The sequence below is a fragment of the Ips typographus genome, unplaced genomic scaffold (assembly GCF_016097725.1).
Source record: "Ips typographus isolate SLU unplaced genomic scaffold, UJ_Ityp_2.0 IpsContig76, whole genome shotgun sequence".
Classification (NCBI taxonomy): Eukaryota; Metazoa; Arthropoda; class Insecta; order Coleoptera; family Curculionidae; genus Ips; species Ips typographus.
Window position 1 is genome coordinate 263,556 of NW_028098579.1, and position 17,374 is coordinate 280,929.

At 35.9% G+C, this 17,374-nt stretch overlaps 1 long non-coding RNA gene across 1 annotated transcript in view; it reads right to left on the bottom strand.

The window, feature by feature from the left end:
- LOC145739883 (uncharacterized) overlaps window positions 1–17,374 on the bottom strand; it is a 28,699-nt gene that overhangs the window by 595 nt on the left and 10,730 nt on the right. Inside the window, exon 2 of the long non-coding RNA XR_014181260.1 lies at window positions 14,167–14,316. This is a non-coding gene — a long non-coding RNA (uncharacterized LOC145739883). The remainder of the gene's footprint in view (window positions 1–14,166; window positions 14,317–17,374) is intronic.

Below are 17,374 nucleotides of genomic sequence, written 5' to 3' on the forward strand. Positions count from 1 at the left end.
ACTCGAAAGTGTCATATAAACTATGGTCGAGAAGCGCCCTCTAGCAGAGGTAGCAAACCCTAATATGTGCCTCAAAAAACAGCTTTTTTAATTTTAATTTCTAATCAATAAAAACTCAAATAAAACTTGGCAAATTTGTCACCATTTTGAACTGATAATTTGGAATTTTTTTCATATTCCGGATAGAAGCGAATTTTTTACGCACAAGTGTATAAAAATGACTGTATCTGAAAAACTATGGAAAATGAAAAGAAATGTCGGGACAAACTTTTCTTAGAAAAAAGTATTGTCTATCACATGTGCCACATCAGATCGCCCTAAAATTATAGCTTATAGAAATTTGAAGCTGTTAAACTTTTTTTCTACTCCTACAGGGATATTGGTTCATTCCTTAACAGTTTAGAGAACGGATAAGCAGGCAATTGCCAACGGTTGAACGAATACAGAATCCTAGACAATCTTCAGCGTGCGTAAAGAAATAGACCAATCACAGACAATCTTCAGTGTACGATATGAAATAGACCAATAACAGCTAATCTGGAACGTAAACAAAATAATTCTTCTGATTGTCATCCTCACTGACAGTTGGCATCAAAACATTGCATTTTGGCTTATGTTTTGAAGCAATGAAAAAAACGTTCAAATTTCAGTTGGTGTTCAATTAAAGAATAAAAACATCTACTTTATTATATGATAAAGCAAATGATACAAACTTACAATAATTTGCAATGAATCAGATCCATTCAACCACCGCCCTCTGTACAAGAAAGCCTAGAATGTCACTTTTAATGGCGGCGTTAGCGGTTTTCGTTTTGTACACAAACCTATGCAGATGCAGTCTACTGCAAATATGTTTTTTTTTAATTTTTTCATGTAGTTGATTAGAAGTTGTAAGTGAAAAATCAAAGAACGCTTCATTCCTGATCCAGATATGTATAGATATGGCTTTTTAAACCCAATAAAGTCCAGCCAAAGCAAGTTTGGTTAGAACCCTTTGTCCTGGAAAGTTCAACAAACTAATGTGAAAACTGCTCAATCAAAGAAAATTTGGAAATCCTTGAAGCTAGGTAAGCAAAACTGGTAAATGGGTTTTATATTATTACCAAGGCCTTTCTTTTAAAATGTAAATGTGCCAATGGAACTTCTAAAAGCTGTCCTGTTTCTTCAGAGTAAACCTTTGTTGCTCTCAAAATGCAGGCGGCCTCAAAATGTAACTCACTTACACATATGTAAGAGGCAATAAGTTTACTGAATGAGAAAGCATATTGTACTTACCACTGAGTATTGTGTTGGAGTAAAATCATGACAGTTCAAAGCTTTCAACCACTGTTGGGTTGGAGCAGGGTCTTTTGAAAAGTAAAAGACTGACACTTTTGGGCCTTTCACCAAATTGCTTTTACAATTTGGCAAACAAGTGGACGGCATATTGTAGAGGCAATAGAATTTAAGTTAAAAAACCAACAACAAATTATAGAACATTGAAGGAACAATAACAATAGTGACAATTCCACTCATGTACAAAAAATGCTATATATGGCGTCATCAAAACACGGTTTGCTATCGGCCAATAAGGAAGGAAGAGAGTTTGCTAGCGGATAAAAAAATCGGATAAATTTTGCTGTTGATTTCATTGTTTCCACGGATTTTCACTACACTTCTATTGTTGCAATGTCTCACCTTGAGATTTTTGCTGGCACTGTCAATTTTGACTTTGTTCGTATTGTTTTGGTTAGGGCTGGCTTCGGATAGAGTTCTCCTTCAGAAAATCAAAAGAACTAGAAAAATGTATTTCTGCCAGTACAAGGAAGTCACAGTCTTATTATATTATTGATTATATTCATGGAATTGTCTTAGCAAATACCATTCGAGCTCAGATTTTGAACAGGATAATTTTTCCGCTAGTCTTCTCATACTTTCTTTATGATACAAAACTCGACCTGTTTGGCAAAATCACTCTTATTACTCTTATTACTATTTACACCAAAAAGAAAGTGTTCTAAGACAAACACAAAAATTATCCGGCTAAATCTGAGCTCTTGTGGTATTGCCCCCGATAACACAATAAAATGAACACAAACTACACTTTCACTAGAACAATAAACATATAAACAACAATATAGGTATAATAGCAAACAAAAATTACTTTGGCAAGTAATCCCAAGTCTTGACTTTAAACTATAAAAATTAATTTAATCATCGAAAAACTCAATTTTCACAATACAGACAAATGCAAACTGTCAACCACTATTTCGGCCATATTGGAATTTTTGGCATGCACCTTCTTGGCTTTCTTGTACAGAGGGTACCAGGGCGGTGATTCAACACCTCAACCTAAAAGACGAAGTTAATCAGCTGTCACCCGGTGACAATCCGGGACACCGGTCAAACTTTGACTGCGTCAAAAGTGATAATGTAAACACGGAAACGTTTCAAACATTGAGAGTTTATTTGTGTGAAATTTGGTAAGTAATTCCAATTAGTCGTAGAAAAAATAGCCTGTAAAACTCGGGCGAATTGTCCATATCGCCCTCGTGCGATAGGTACATCTTTTTCACCTTTGTTGTACAATATACTATTGGACGGCTCCCGTAGCTGTTCAGATTATTTTCAAAATTTGAAAAAAAAATCCAAATGAACACTTCAACGTAGCAAACATGCATTCCAAATTTCATTTGAGTAACTTTTTTTTGTTTAGGATTAATTCCTAATTACTATAATTTAAAAAATTGTCTTGGTGCCTCGCCTTTACAGTTTGCTTTCTCTGCTAGAGGGCACTTTTCGACTAGAGTTTGTACACTCATGACACTTTGTACTTTCCACCTCTTGAATTATTCTACAATCAACTTGGACCACCCTGTAGAAAGATAATTGCTTTGAATGAGGCGTTTAGTTTTTTTCTTACTTACAAAACTTTTTCTTTTTTTCAATTATTACGCCATTCTGTTTTTATTTTAATATTGCCACACATACATTTTTTTTCTTAAAAAGACCTGAAAATGGCACTGTAAAACATCGAACACCTTGTATAGGGTTCTATTTAGAAAAATAAATAATAGCGTAGTCAAATTTTAATTTGAATTTAAAAAATTGGCGTTCATTTTATTTTCTAAATCGCTCTTTTATCTTTTGTCAAGTAGTGAGAAACTTTGCTTGAATTTCTCTTTCAAGCTATTACAATTACCTTGTTAGCTTTAAATCAAAGGGGTTAAAAAAGCATTTATTGGACATTTTTTTGAATTTCACAAATAGTATTCATCATTATTATTTCTGGCATCGAACTACCTATTTTTGTGTTGAAAGTAGTATAATGAAGACATATTTTTATATTTGTTGAAGTTATGGAACATTTCTAGAGAACTGAACTCATCAAGTTTGTGTCAATAGTATGGCTGCGTGTAGGTGCATACATTATATTTTTCTTTAAGAAAAAATGCGCTAAAATAAAAAAATACAAGACATTTTTTGAGAGCGGATACAGAGATATAGCTGCACAGATATACAAGGTGATCAAGATAAGTGTTGTGTTTGAACTTAGTTATATTTCTTTTTGTTTCTAAATTCCATTTACCTTAATTACCGTTTTGTTAGGTAATAGTATTTTTGGGAGTTAAAAGCAGTCAATGTCTGTTTTAATGTCAAATGAGTTTTAGAACTTTGTTCTTTGTTATTATCCTTAATAAACAGATATAATAGTGGTGTCAGAAGTGGGATACCAACAATGAGCGAAATACCTTCCGAACTTCTTCAAGCTCTATCAAAACTAATCGTTAATGCAGTACAAACAGCCGCCACAAACGTTCCAACGCCGGCAGCTGGTGATGCATCTGAATTCAGTACATTCTCCCGATCATCAAGCAAACCCCCGAACTTTTCTATGGACCAATACCGTTCCTCTGAAGAACCAATAATACAAGATTATTTTAAGCGGTTTGATTGGGCGTTGCAACTATCTAGAATACCTGATGATGAACATGGTAATTATGCACGAGTTTACATGGGTGCAGAACTAAATAATGTGATACAATTTCTAATCAGTCCCCGTTCTGCTGAAAGTCTTTCATACACAGAAATTAAATCGATTCTTATTGAACATTTTGATCGAAGTAAAAATAAATACGCTGAAAGTATCAAATTTAGACAAATTATCCAACAAGAAAATGAAACTGTTGCACAGTACGTCCTCCGTTTAAGGAAAGGTGCAACTTGTGTTGTGAGTACGGGTCATTTTTAGAGAGAATGCTTATTGAACAGCTTTTGCATGGATTGCGATCGTGCGAAATGCGTGATGAGATTATTGCAAAGAATCCAGACAACTTTTCAGATGCTTACAAAATCGTACACGCCGTGGAAGCTACACATTTCACTGCAAACCAAGTGAAATCACCAACATATGTACCTATATTAGAACCAACTAACAAGTTAGGATTTACAAATCCGCAGATAAGACGTGATCAGAAGCTAATACAACGCAAACCAATGTTGAAGACTAAGGACCCAGGAGTCCCTGTAATGCGTGATGGAGCAGCAGGCGAGTATGAAAATTCTCGTTTCAAATTTAATGGTTGTGGAGGTTTTCACTTACGTAGTCAATGTTTTTTCTTAAACCAAAATTGTAATACATGTGGAAAAAAGGTTCACATTAGTCGGGTCTGCAGGTCAAAAAGACAACAACCTATCTCAAAAACATCTAGTATACTACAACCTGTCGAAGATCTTAGTTCCGAAAGTACTGATCATATTGACTATTTCAGAACAATTAACGATATTTGTGCTACAAGAACAATTGATCGTCATATGATTAAAGTAGAAATTGACGGACGTGTAGTAGACATGGAACTCGACACTGGTGCACCATGTGCCATAATTAGTGAAAAAACATTGCGATCAATCAAGCCGAAGTTTTCGACGATCCGACAGACAATTTGCTAGCTATACTCGTCATAGAATAGTCTGCCTTGGACGTCTTCCTGTACAAGTTAAGATTGGACAAAAATTAAGAAAATTAAATGTTTATCTGGTTAAAGGTAATTTTGACGCTCTGCTAGGACGAGAATGGATAGCACATTTTATTGACGAAATGAATTTCAACAAACTCTTTTCGAAGTCTGAACAAGTAAATGGTATTTTAACGTCAATGCCAAGTTTAAATGAAGAAAACAAAATTCGCCTGGATGGTCTACTGGCCAAATTTACAGACATTTTTAGTGATACCGCCGGACAACTAAAAGGACCACCTGAAGAATTACATTTAAAACCAGGAGCAACACCAATCTTCTCTAAAGCAAGAGAAATTCCTCTAGCTTTGCGCGACGCTTATGCTAAGGAAATTGAATTTAAAATTGCGACAGGACTGTACAGGAAAGTTGATTACTCAAGATGGGCTTCAACGACGCATGTAGTTGCTAAGAAAAATGGGAAATTGCGCATCACAGGTAATTACAAACCTACGCTGAATCCTCAAATGATCATTGACGAATATCCAATTCCAAAGTGTGAACATATTTTCAATCAAATGTAGAATGCAAAATTCTTTTGTCACCTAGACATTACAGATGCTTATTCACATCTTACGATTAATGAAGAGTTTGCCGAGGCTCTGACCCTCAATACGCCAACTCATGGATTGGTTCGACCCACACGAGCAGTATATGGAGCTGCAAATATTCCTGCTATTTGGCAACGTCGTATGGAATCAGTGCTACAAAATCTCCAAAACGTTAAAAATTTCTTTGATGATGTGGTTGTATTCGCAGAGGACTTTGATAAGCTGTTGGAAGTTTTGGACTTAGTTCTGGAACGAATAAAAATGCATGGGCTCCGTCTAAATAAAAGTAAATGCGTTTTTGGAGCAACTTCAATTGAGTTTTTAGGCCACCGAATTGATTGAGCTATTTTTAGGGAAAGCTACGTATTATAGTTCATTCATTCCAGATTTGTCAACGAGAGTTCGCCCTTTACGTGACATGTACATGAAGGAACCATTTACTTGGACTAAAGAAGCAGAAAAAGCATATGAAGACATTAAACATGCATTGATTTCACCTCAAGTCCTTACGCCGTATGATTCCTCTCTACCTTTGATTTTGGCAACCATCCGTTCGGCTGGCATCCCAGCCGAATAGGACTTGGTGCTGTGTTATCGCACAAACTTAACGACGAACGTGAACGACCAATTGCTGACGCAAGTAGAACTATGAACTCAACTGAACAGAAGTACCCTCAAATTGACAAAGAAGCACTTGCAATTGTGTGGGCCGTACAAAAATTTTTCCATTATCTTTATGCACGACATTTCACTCTGTACACGGATAACAAACCACTGTCGCAAATTTTACATCCTGAAAAATCACTGCCTGTTCTTTGCATCAGTCGTATGGCAAATTATGCTGATTATCTCGCACATTTTGACTTTGAGGTTAAATTCAAATCTACAAAATTGAATGTTAATGCAGATTATTGTTCAAGAGTACCGTTACCCAATTTAGTAAATGTTGTTAGGCCAAGAACTTGGAACATAGTTGACAAAGAAGAAGAATTTGATGAATTCGACAATTTTATAATAAAGCAGATTCAGCAACTTCCAACTTCTGCTGAAAGTATTGCTCGGGAAACGGTAAAGGATCCTCATCTTGGAAAAATGTTTCGGTTATTGGAGTCAGGACAAAGTCTTGCTCGCGCCGGATATAAGTCGCCCGAGCTGGAATACAAGCTTGTCGGAAACTGCTTGGTTTTTGAACATCGAGTCGTTGTGCCATCTAGGCTTCGTCAGGCTGTTTTGAATGATCTTCATACAGCACACCTGGGCGTTGTAAAAATGAAGGGAATTGCTCGTTCTTTTGTATACTGGCCCGGAATTGATGCTGATATTGAATTGATCGCCAAATCCTGTAGTGACTGTGCTAGATATGCGCATGCGCCACCGAAATATCATGATCATCACTGGGAATATCCGCATGGTCCGTGGGAGCGCATTCATATTGATTATGCAGGACCGTTTGCTGGTAAAATGTTGCTTATAGTCTCTGATGCCTACAGTAAATGGCTCGAGGTTAAAATTACAAACAGTACAACAGCGACTTCCACAATAATGATGCTTGACGAAGTGTTTGCAGCTTATGGAGTTCCCATTACGGTGGTCTCTGATAACGGAACTCAATTTACCTCTGTAGAATTTAAAGAATTTTTGCAACAAGTCGGAGTTAAGTACCACAAACGTACAGCACCTTACCATCCTTCAACCAATGGTCAAGCGGAAAGGAATGTACAAACCGTTAAAGATCATCTCAAAATTATGGCTACAACACCAGGGACCTTACAGCGTAACTTAAACGAATTCTTGAGGCAGTATCGGAAAGCTCCCCACTCTACTACAGGGCAATCTCCAGCTCAGCTATTCCTTGGTCGTCCGCTGGGAACTCGCCTTGATTTACTTAAACCTGAAAGTCTGTATACAAAAATTTCAGAGAGACAACAAGCAACTTTTGAACCTTCTTTTCGTGTTTTCCATCCGACACAAGCAGTTTATTTCTTACCTGGAAATCCGAGAATGGATAAATGGATTCCTGGGACGATTATTTCAAAGCTAGGAGATATACATTATGAAATTGATTATTTTGGAAAACGTTTCAAGAGACATGTAGATCAAATTCGAGCAAATCAAAGAGATAAAATTGTGCTACAACCTGGACAAGCCAAGAATGATACATCTAATCACTAGAGATAAATGGAATCCTCGATTGTTGACTTTTCCTGGAACCAGCTCAACTTCTTCAAAAGCTATGCCAAAAACACCTGCAAGGAACGAAACCGAACCAACAGTGTTAGTAACCCGAACCAAATCACCTGTCAGAGAAGAAAGGATATCAGTTGGAAGCAATTTACCTCTAATCGAATGTACAGTTACACCAGATTCAAATCATCATAATAATAATACATCAGTAAGAAGTGAGTCTTCCAACCACAAAGCTGAAACGCTCAACATTCCACGCAGATCCACTCGAATACACAGACCACCAGAGCGATTTTGTAGTGACTTTGACCACGGGACCTGTTCAAGCGATTGTACTTAGAATTCCCACAGGGAGGAAGAAATGTTGTGTTTGACCTTAGTTATATTTCTTTTTGTTTCTAAATTCCATTTACCTTAATTACCGTTTTGTTAGGTAATAGTATTTTTGGGAGTTAAAAGCAGTCAATGTCTGTTTTAATGTCAAATGAGTTTTAGAACTTTGTTCTTTGTTATTATCCTTAATAAACAGATATAATAATAAGGATGCGTTGCATGGGGATCTCCGAAACCGTAAGCGATACGAAGTCGGTTAAATTAGAAAAAAGTTGCGCAATCAGAGAGCCATGGCGTTTTTAAAAGTAATAGTATATTTCATTAGGAGTACAAAAGTAGTATATTCTATATTAAGAGCGGAAAGTACATATTTGCTGCTTGCACATGAAAATTGCAGCTTGAGGCGAAGCCGAACTTTCTGCTTTGAAATGGAAGCGTACATGAGGTACTTTTAAAGTCAGTCGTCGAAAAAGTTTTTTTTTTTACGTTTGTATATTTAAAAAAAGTGATTTTTAGGATTTTCGATTTTATTCGTTTTTAGAAATTTGAAGTTTTAAGTGTTGTTTTAAGTTATTTGAAATCATATCTAAAAACAAAAAATACTTTCTCATGGCATCTTTTCGAGCGCTACAAGATAGTGTCTCTAAAAATATATTACAACGTTTCGTTTCTTTGAAACCATCGTCAACTTTTGTTTTTCAAATGAACCGAAAAATAGGTTCATGCAGTATTATTGGAAAAAGTATAAATAGGAGAGTTTTGAAAATTTGGTAGGATACTGATGTGGGCATGCCCAATCCAACTAAAATATTTTCAAGATGGTTGCACTTCCGCTTATACCGGAAGTCGATCACAACTTTCTTATTTTAAATAGAACACCCTATATATTATTACATATTTGGATTCCTCACGAAATTCTGACCAACTTTTGTATAGAATGCCCTATGTCTATCTCTAGCCGTTTTCGAAATATTTGATGTTTTTCCAAAAAAGTGACAGTTGCAACGCTCAACATATTTTTGTACTATGTTAAAACCGTATTTCATTTTGCAATGAAACTTTGGGTTATTGTAAATAAAGGATCGTTTTATTAAACTGAGGGTGCGTAATGACTCATTTGTATACAGGGTCGTCAAAAAAAAATCATAAACTTGCCACTAAAAAAAATGAAAAATCTCAAGTTTTTTAAATAGAAACCCCCATTTTTTATGACGGAATCATTTTGAGCATTAAAAATTACTATAAGTTTCAATTTACTTGCCTATACCTAAATCCAACCCATTTCGTTTTATTTGAGAATAAACATTTTTTTATTAGGCTGCATGGTTGGGATTAGCTGGTACTCTAGTTGGCCATGCTTTTGACACACGGTGATATTGGAGACCTGCAAAGCATGTTATGTTGAGCATTGCAACTGTCACTTTTTTGGAAAAACATCAAATATTTCGAAAACGGCTAGAGATAGGAATAGGGCATTGTACACAAAAGTTGGTTAGACATTGGAATTTCTGCATTTGTATTATTAAGGATTGGTTTTGTTTTAATAGCTTTTCTCTTCACATATATTATTCTTAAAATTTTCAATTATTTGCTTGACAGCTTTTCGTGATGGCTTTGGTTTTTCTGGATAACGAGCGGCAAATACCTCACATGTTCTACTCACAACTTTATCACATTCTCCGTAAATAATGAACAGATTTAAGTAATATTGGTTTGAATAACGTAACCGCGACGGCATATTTGCAGTTGTCAAAACACTCAAAACTAGTGTTATTAACATGCCCTGCAGGTCTCCAATATCACCGTGTGTCAAAAGCATGGTCAACTAGAGTACCAGCTAATCCCAACCATGCAGCCTAATAAAAAAATGTTTATTCTCAAATAAAACGAAATGGGTTGGATTTAGGTATAGGCAAGTAAATTGAAACTTATAGTAATTTTTAATGCTCAAAATGATTCCGTCATAAAAAATGGGGGTTTCCATTTAAAAAATTTGAGATTTTTCATTTTTTTTAGTGGCAAGTTTATGATTTTTTTTTGACGACCCTGTATACAAATGAGTCGTTACGCACCCTCAGTATAATAAAACGATCCTTCATTTACAATATCCCAAAGTTTCATTGCAAAATGAAATACGGTTTTAACATAGTACAAAAATATGTTGAGCGTTGCAACTGTCACTTTTTTGGAAAAACATCAAATATTTCGAAAACGGCTAGAGATAGGCATAGGGCATTCTATACAAAAGTTGGTCAGAATTTTGTGAGGAATCCAAATATGTAATAATATATAGGGTGTTCAATTTAAAATAAGAAAGTTGTGATCGACTTCCGGTATAAACGGAAGTGCAACCATCTTGAAAATATTTTAGTTGGATTGGGCATGCCCACATCAGTATCCTACCAAATTACAAAACTCTCCTATTTATACTTTTTCCAATATCAATCGAGGTCTTTCGTCGTGGGACACCCTGTATAGGACTGTGTCTGAAATGCAAAGAAACAAATACGTTATGTAAGAAAATTTAGCTTCATAAGTAAATAAAGGAAGTTTCAGTATTTGAGTATTTTATACTCCAGAAGAATTCAGCTTGGATAGACAGCATAATGGAAGTTGTGATGATAAAGTTTTTTTTAATTCTAAATTTCCTCTTCTTCTTCTCCAAGCCTATCTGTTCCGTATGTTGGCTATCAGCATGGTTATTTTTACTTTGTTGATCTCGATTCGGAAAAGTTTCGCTGTTGATTTGTCAAACCACCGTTTAAATATTTCCCAACCAAGATATTCTCCTTCTGCCAGGTGCTATCCCGCTGTTAATTGCTGGATTGCTGAAAGAAAAAGAGGAACATGCTATAAATACGACTGCATGATCGAAAGGCAAACGAATGGATCAGATGAAAGACAAAAGTGACGGACGTCGCAGAACGGGTGGCAATGCTAAAATGCAAATGGGCTGGCCATTTCATAAGGACAGATGTTAGTAGATAGACCAGGAAAACAACTGAATGAAGGCGCAGAACAACTAAAAAGAATCCAGAACTATCGAGAACAAGGTGGGAAGATGACTTCCAGGCACTGGTGGGTACCTAATGAATGAGTCAGACTACCTACATAAGTGAAAGGCGGCAAATTGGAGAGGCCATGGAGATGGACGGAAGGAAACTAAAGATGGTGATGAGGATGAAGGAATGCCCAGAGTTATCATCTCTACGCGAGTAGAGGCAAAGTAATCACCGGTATAAGCGATCTATCATCCTTATCATCATGCAGTCCCCTTCACGTCAACTCTCTTCAAACGTCGCCAGTTCTCTCTCTCTCTCTGGCTGTTACAATATAATTTCTTGTTATCCTCTTCGGGTCGTACATCGAGTGGGACGTCTGCCTCGGCTACGCTGGTTAGCTATTAATCTCCATTGCAACAGTTTTTTGGTTTATAGCCCGACCTCCATTCTAGCAATGTGTCCAGCCCATCTCCATTTACGTGTAGTGATTCGCTCATCTACTCTAGTACCTCGGCGTATCTCTTCATTCCTCTCTCCCCTGAACACATATTGGTTAAATGCTTTCCGTTTCAAGCGAATTGAGATATTTCATTTCGTTGTTGATGTTTTTAAATTTTAAAATATATGTATGCATACATTTGTCAACCAATTCAACTTTGTTGTTACTAATTGGTATTTGATCACTGGAAATCAAGTACCAAACAGGTACTTTTTCGTTCTCAGATCAAGAAATAGATCTTCAAAGAGAAAGAGTGATTAAGAAATCAACAACATAAAGATGCAGCAAGCAAGGCTAAACTAGCAGACAACTTTAGTAACTTTAATAACCCAATCGAATTTTCAAAGAGAACAGTGGCGAATAAGACCGTGCAAACAAATAAACTAAAAATCGGGACCTGTATAGTGTTGTGAACGAAATGCGCGGACTATATGTACAGTGCGTTTTTTTTAACGCGCAACTTAGGATTTTACGTGTTAAATTTTTAAGCCCATGTTATACCATGTTGTTTTGGAACTACAAGTGTAAAACTTGACGGGTGTGTGTTTAGTACCCTGAAGCTTAAGTAAGTTTACCAATTCGGTCTAAAAAGTGTTTACAAACTAACGAAAAATCATCTTTTTTCGAAAAGATTTTATCTTTCCATGCTCCCTGTATGCATTGTAGGTGCTTGGTGTTAGCTTGAAGTGTGTTAAATAATAATAATAATATAATAATATCTTCTTTGCTTTGCTTTTTTTTTACATTTTAGAAATGAGGTATTCTTGTAATACCATTAAGGAAGTCCGCTATTATTTTTTTTAAATCTTGTTCTTTATACATATTCATATTATGTATGTAACTAAAATCTAACAGCACATTAAAATTATTAAGTACAAAAATAAAAATGATACAAATGAACACGCAGCCTTCTCCATAAAAAATTTATTCAAACCCGTAAGTGTGAGTGGGGTCGTTTGACATATGTTTCGGGCACACAGGTATCCATCTTCAGTACCGAAAAATTTACAAAGTCAACATAATGTACTACCTTTAAGAGTTTGGTTAAACATACCTCATATAATAAAGTGAAGCTCCGGCTAAATTTCTGTAAGAGGGGAGATAGCAAGACCCAAGTTTTAAATCATAAAGCTAAATATTACTGCCGCGTTCTTAGAACGAAATTTAGAACAAAGAGACTACAATTAGTTGTTAGCTTGAAGTTTTTTCTGTTCTCCATAATAAGGTAAATTTTTGGAGTTTTTTACATCACCTTTATACAAATTATAACACTTTAGTTTTAATTGCAGATTTTTTAAACTTCTAAGAATGCCGCAGTAAAAGATAGCCGGCGCTTCACTTTATTATACAGGGTGATTCCAAAGTTGGTGCTTTCCTTTCACCTGCGAATAGGGCTTCAAAAAGTAAGGTTTTTTTTCCTTTGACGTTTTTTCGAAATATGAACAATAACCAAGATACAGGGTGTCAAAATTTTACTGAAAAAAAAACACAAAATAAAAAATAACTTAAATTTTATTTTAACTAACTACAAGTTATTCCTTATCAACAGACCTAAACAAAAACAAAAGATTTCAGCCGCCTTTGAACTAAGTTTTAATAATTTGACATTTTAAATTAAAACAGCATTTAATTTTAGGCACGCATTAAGACGGTTTTTATTTTTTTACTCGAAAGCGGTGCGTCGTAGCAAAAATTAATAAAAGGGGTTTTATTTTTAGAATTGAACAAGGAATTCAATAATAAATTTTATGTTGGAAAAAAACCAGTATGGTAATATTTTTTTTCGAAAATGTTTTAAAAAAATTATACGCGCGCCACTGGTAAACGCAAGAAAATTGTTGTTTCTTGGAAAATTTCCTTTCCACGTAGCTACTGACAACACTTCACACACTTCAAGTGGTTTGGCCAAAATCATTAAATTTTTATTTTTTCAGTAAAACTTTTACACCCTGTATCTTCGTTATGGTTCATATTTCGAAAAAGCATCAAAGGAAAAAAAACCTTATTTTTTGAAGCCCTATTCGCAGGTGAAAGGAAAGTACCAACTTTGGAATCACCCTGTATAGGGTATGTTTAACCAAACCCTTTAAGGGTAGTACATCACATAACATATGGCGAACGACCCCTCTAACACTTAGGGGTTTGAATAAATTTTTTGTGGAGAAGGCTGCGTGTTTATTCCCATCACTTTTACACTTACACCTCCTCTTTGAGAAAAAAATAGACTAAGTATTACTTTACACAAAAAAAAACTTGGTTATAACCTACAAACTTGATTACCATAAATGGGTTATTGATGTGATGAATTACCTCTAATCTACTTTTGTTATTAATATTAATAATAACTGATTGAATTATATGGAATAATAATTTTGAATATGATACATATATTAACAATTTAATTTTTTCACTCTAGGGCGGGAAAATAATTTCTTTACGTACTATTATATTGCATATATCTCTTACGTCTGGAATATTGCAAATATCTCAATATAATATCTCAGTGCGGAAAAGTCTATATTTTGAGAACAAATATTTGCGGAAATGTTATCATTCGCGCACGCCCGTAGAAAAAAACTATATTTAGATACACTGGTACATACCAATTCTGAATCTACGTCATTGCTAACTGTCAAATATCCACCCGTACTGTGATAGCCTTCGGCCAAATTTTCATATTTTGCATTTTCAGACTTCTTAAAGTATGGAAGAACCTCATCAAACGACCAACCAGTTGCTCCATAGATGTCAACCTGTAAACAAAACTTTATTAATTAACGGAAATTGGAATACTGTGTGACGTTAAACATAAGATACAAATTTAAGGAAATTTTGACGAGATGTAAAAAAATATTGCAGAATTTCATAATTTACTTTCTATAATAAAAATAGTTTTTTTCGGCGACTGACTTTGAAAGTACCTCATGTACGCTTCCATTTAAAAGCAGAAAGTGGTTATTTGCCGCGCGCGAGCTGAAAGTAAATCAATCATTTTCAGCTCTAGAACGTTTTCGCTTTCTACTAACAATCTACCCACCAACTTATTCGGCGTTTCCATAACAACGCTTGACATACCTGTTTGAAATAAAGCCATTCCGTCAAAGTGATTTATCGGTGACAATGAGTTCGAGCGACGAAAATGATGTGAGTTGTCCTTCTACTCCACCCCACAGCAGTCGTCGAAAAAATATCGTCTATATTTCGAGCCGAAAGTACTTTTGCCGCTTTTACATGATTGCAGCGTTTGGCTTCGCCTCAAGCTGCAATTTTCATGTGCAAGCGGGATTGTGTGATTAGTGAACTAAAAAGCAAGATGAAAACCCGGATAGAAATCTTGGAGGAAAAAGTCGACGAAAGAGAATACGCGGAGTCGAGGAAACTGTGCAGAACTTACAGAAGGAAGTTGACAAACTGCAAGAAAACTCTTTAAAGCCAGCCTTAGTCACCACTACTAATGCCTGCTCAAACATTAAACCTCCAGTTTACGATGGTAAGACGTCGTGGCAGATTTACAAGAAGCAGTTTGAGGCTGCCGCAGAGGCAATCAACTAGACATCGAGTGACAAAGCCACCGCCTTAGTTTTGTCACTCAGAGAAGAAGCCCTGGAGGTTCTACAAACCTTGGATGAGAGTCGTTATAGGAATTGCAAAGACGTGGTCCAACATTTAAAGATGAGGTTTGGAAACAAGCATCTAGAGCAAGTTTACGAGGCACAGTTAGCGAGCAGAAGCCAAGAAACCTTGCAGCAGTACGAAGCTGACATTGCCCGTTTAGTTTACCTGGCTTACCCAACTGCATCCCAAGACATAAGAGAGCGTTGAGCAGTAGGAACGTTTGTACGAGACGTAAAAGATCTTAATACTGAGCAAGGTTTAAGATTAGCCGGGTGCAAAATATTACATGATGCCCTTGCCTACGCTTTGGAGTTTGAGGCAGTAAAGCAAGTGTCACGAGGACATGCACAAGTGCGCCAAGTAAGAAGCCGAACACCAGAGCACAGGAATCGATATTCAAGCCCAAGCCATTCAAGAAACCAACCAGACCGGAATCGTCGTGAGGAGTTCCTCAATCGTGATTCTGAATTCGGGCCTAAGACTAATAAGGTTTAGTCGGATTATAAATGCTAAAGGATTTCTTTCATATTCTGCAAGTATAACATAATAATATAGTTAATATTATCAATCAGCCCAATATAGCCCAGTGTCATGTATGTATACGGAAATTTATATAAAAATATGAAAAAGGATGACGCAACAATGCAATAGACATGTACAGGGTGTCTCATTATAAACAGCACCCCTTTAACCCCCCCTTTAACTTTTTTGTTTATGACTAGAAAAAAAATGTTTATTTGTTCTAAAGATTTGAACGCAACTTACTTGAATTATACAGGATGTCCCAAAAAAGTGTGATAGACCAAACGTATGTTTTTTTTAAATTGAACATCCTGTATATTATTCAACGGTTGAATAAAGCACGTGGAGACAATTTCAACGATATATGGTTTGTTCGCTCTATCTGTTAGTCAAAAAATGAGAAAAAGCAAATCAAGTGATTAGCTGACGAGGCTTGTTTCGTCTGTTAATACTCGTTTTCTTTTCAGTTTTTTGGGAAAAGTGTTACAGATAAATCCAACAAACCAGATATCGTTGAAATCCTCTCGACGTGCTCTATTCGACAGTGTAATGGCCCAAAAATGCCTTCTTCCAATTTTGGGTCTTACAAGCTTATTTTCTGGGGTTTGAGGGGCAAGCGCTATACCCTAAATGACACAACCACCAATCTTGGATCAAACATTTATTCAGATTCCAAAAGCATAGATAATTACTCAGCTAGGTACGGTTCGGTACCAAAGACTTAGGTCTAGTTAGCAATTCTGGCTTAAACGTACCTTCTGGACATGTTGAGTTGAGTTGAAGTGACAGGCTTTAGGTCAAGCGGCTACGAGGTTTCTTTACGAGAATTTTGAAGGGTTTTCCAAACACCTTAGTTCCACAAATCTTGCACACTGAAGAATTTTAGTAGAACTTATTTTGCACTACTGAACATGACTAGAACTTGACCCCATTACGTCTTTTTTGGACTTTAACCGACTTTTCACACTTGTCTTCGACTTGTCGACGTTTCAGTTTTGACTGCCCGTTTCTGACGGACTGTTTGCCAAAATGGTGTGAATATTTATACTACAAAATTTACATCATTCTGTGAGCAGGAATGCGACAGGTCAAAAGGTGGAATTTCAAAAACATGTCGCCGAGTGCAATAGATAATATTAATTTTTTTCCTGCAGCTGCAGGCAATAAATCAATTTGCTTGGGGTCAGAAAGGTGAGAATTTGTGGCGACAGTATTACTTAGAAAAATTCCTTTCCTTGTAAACACCTACTAATAGAAATATATCCCCGCTTCTGGATTAACGACGCTGGCCAATTAAATCTCTTAGAGGTTTGGCTAAGGATTTGAAGTCAGATTTTTCTTTCAAACTACTATTTAAGTGTTGTGTCTAGTAGTGTTCAGATGTGCCTCAAACTAATTCCGTAAGTTTTAATTTAATTTTGATTACAATTTTGACTTTGAAAAATAAACAAAAGAAAATTGCTAATATTTTCCCGGGGCATCACAACAGTTGAATCATATACAGGGTGTTCCATTTAAAAAAAAAACATAAGTTTGGTCTGCACAGTTTTTTGGAACATCATGAATAATTCAAGTAAGTTGCGTTCAAATTTTTAGAACAAATTCTAACTCACGATACTTCTTCTTCAAGTGCCTTCTTCATTACTGAAGGTTGGCGACAATACCAGCAAACTC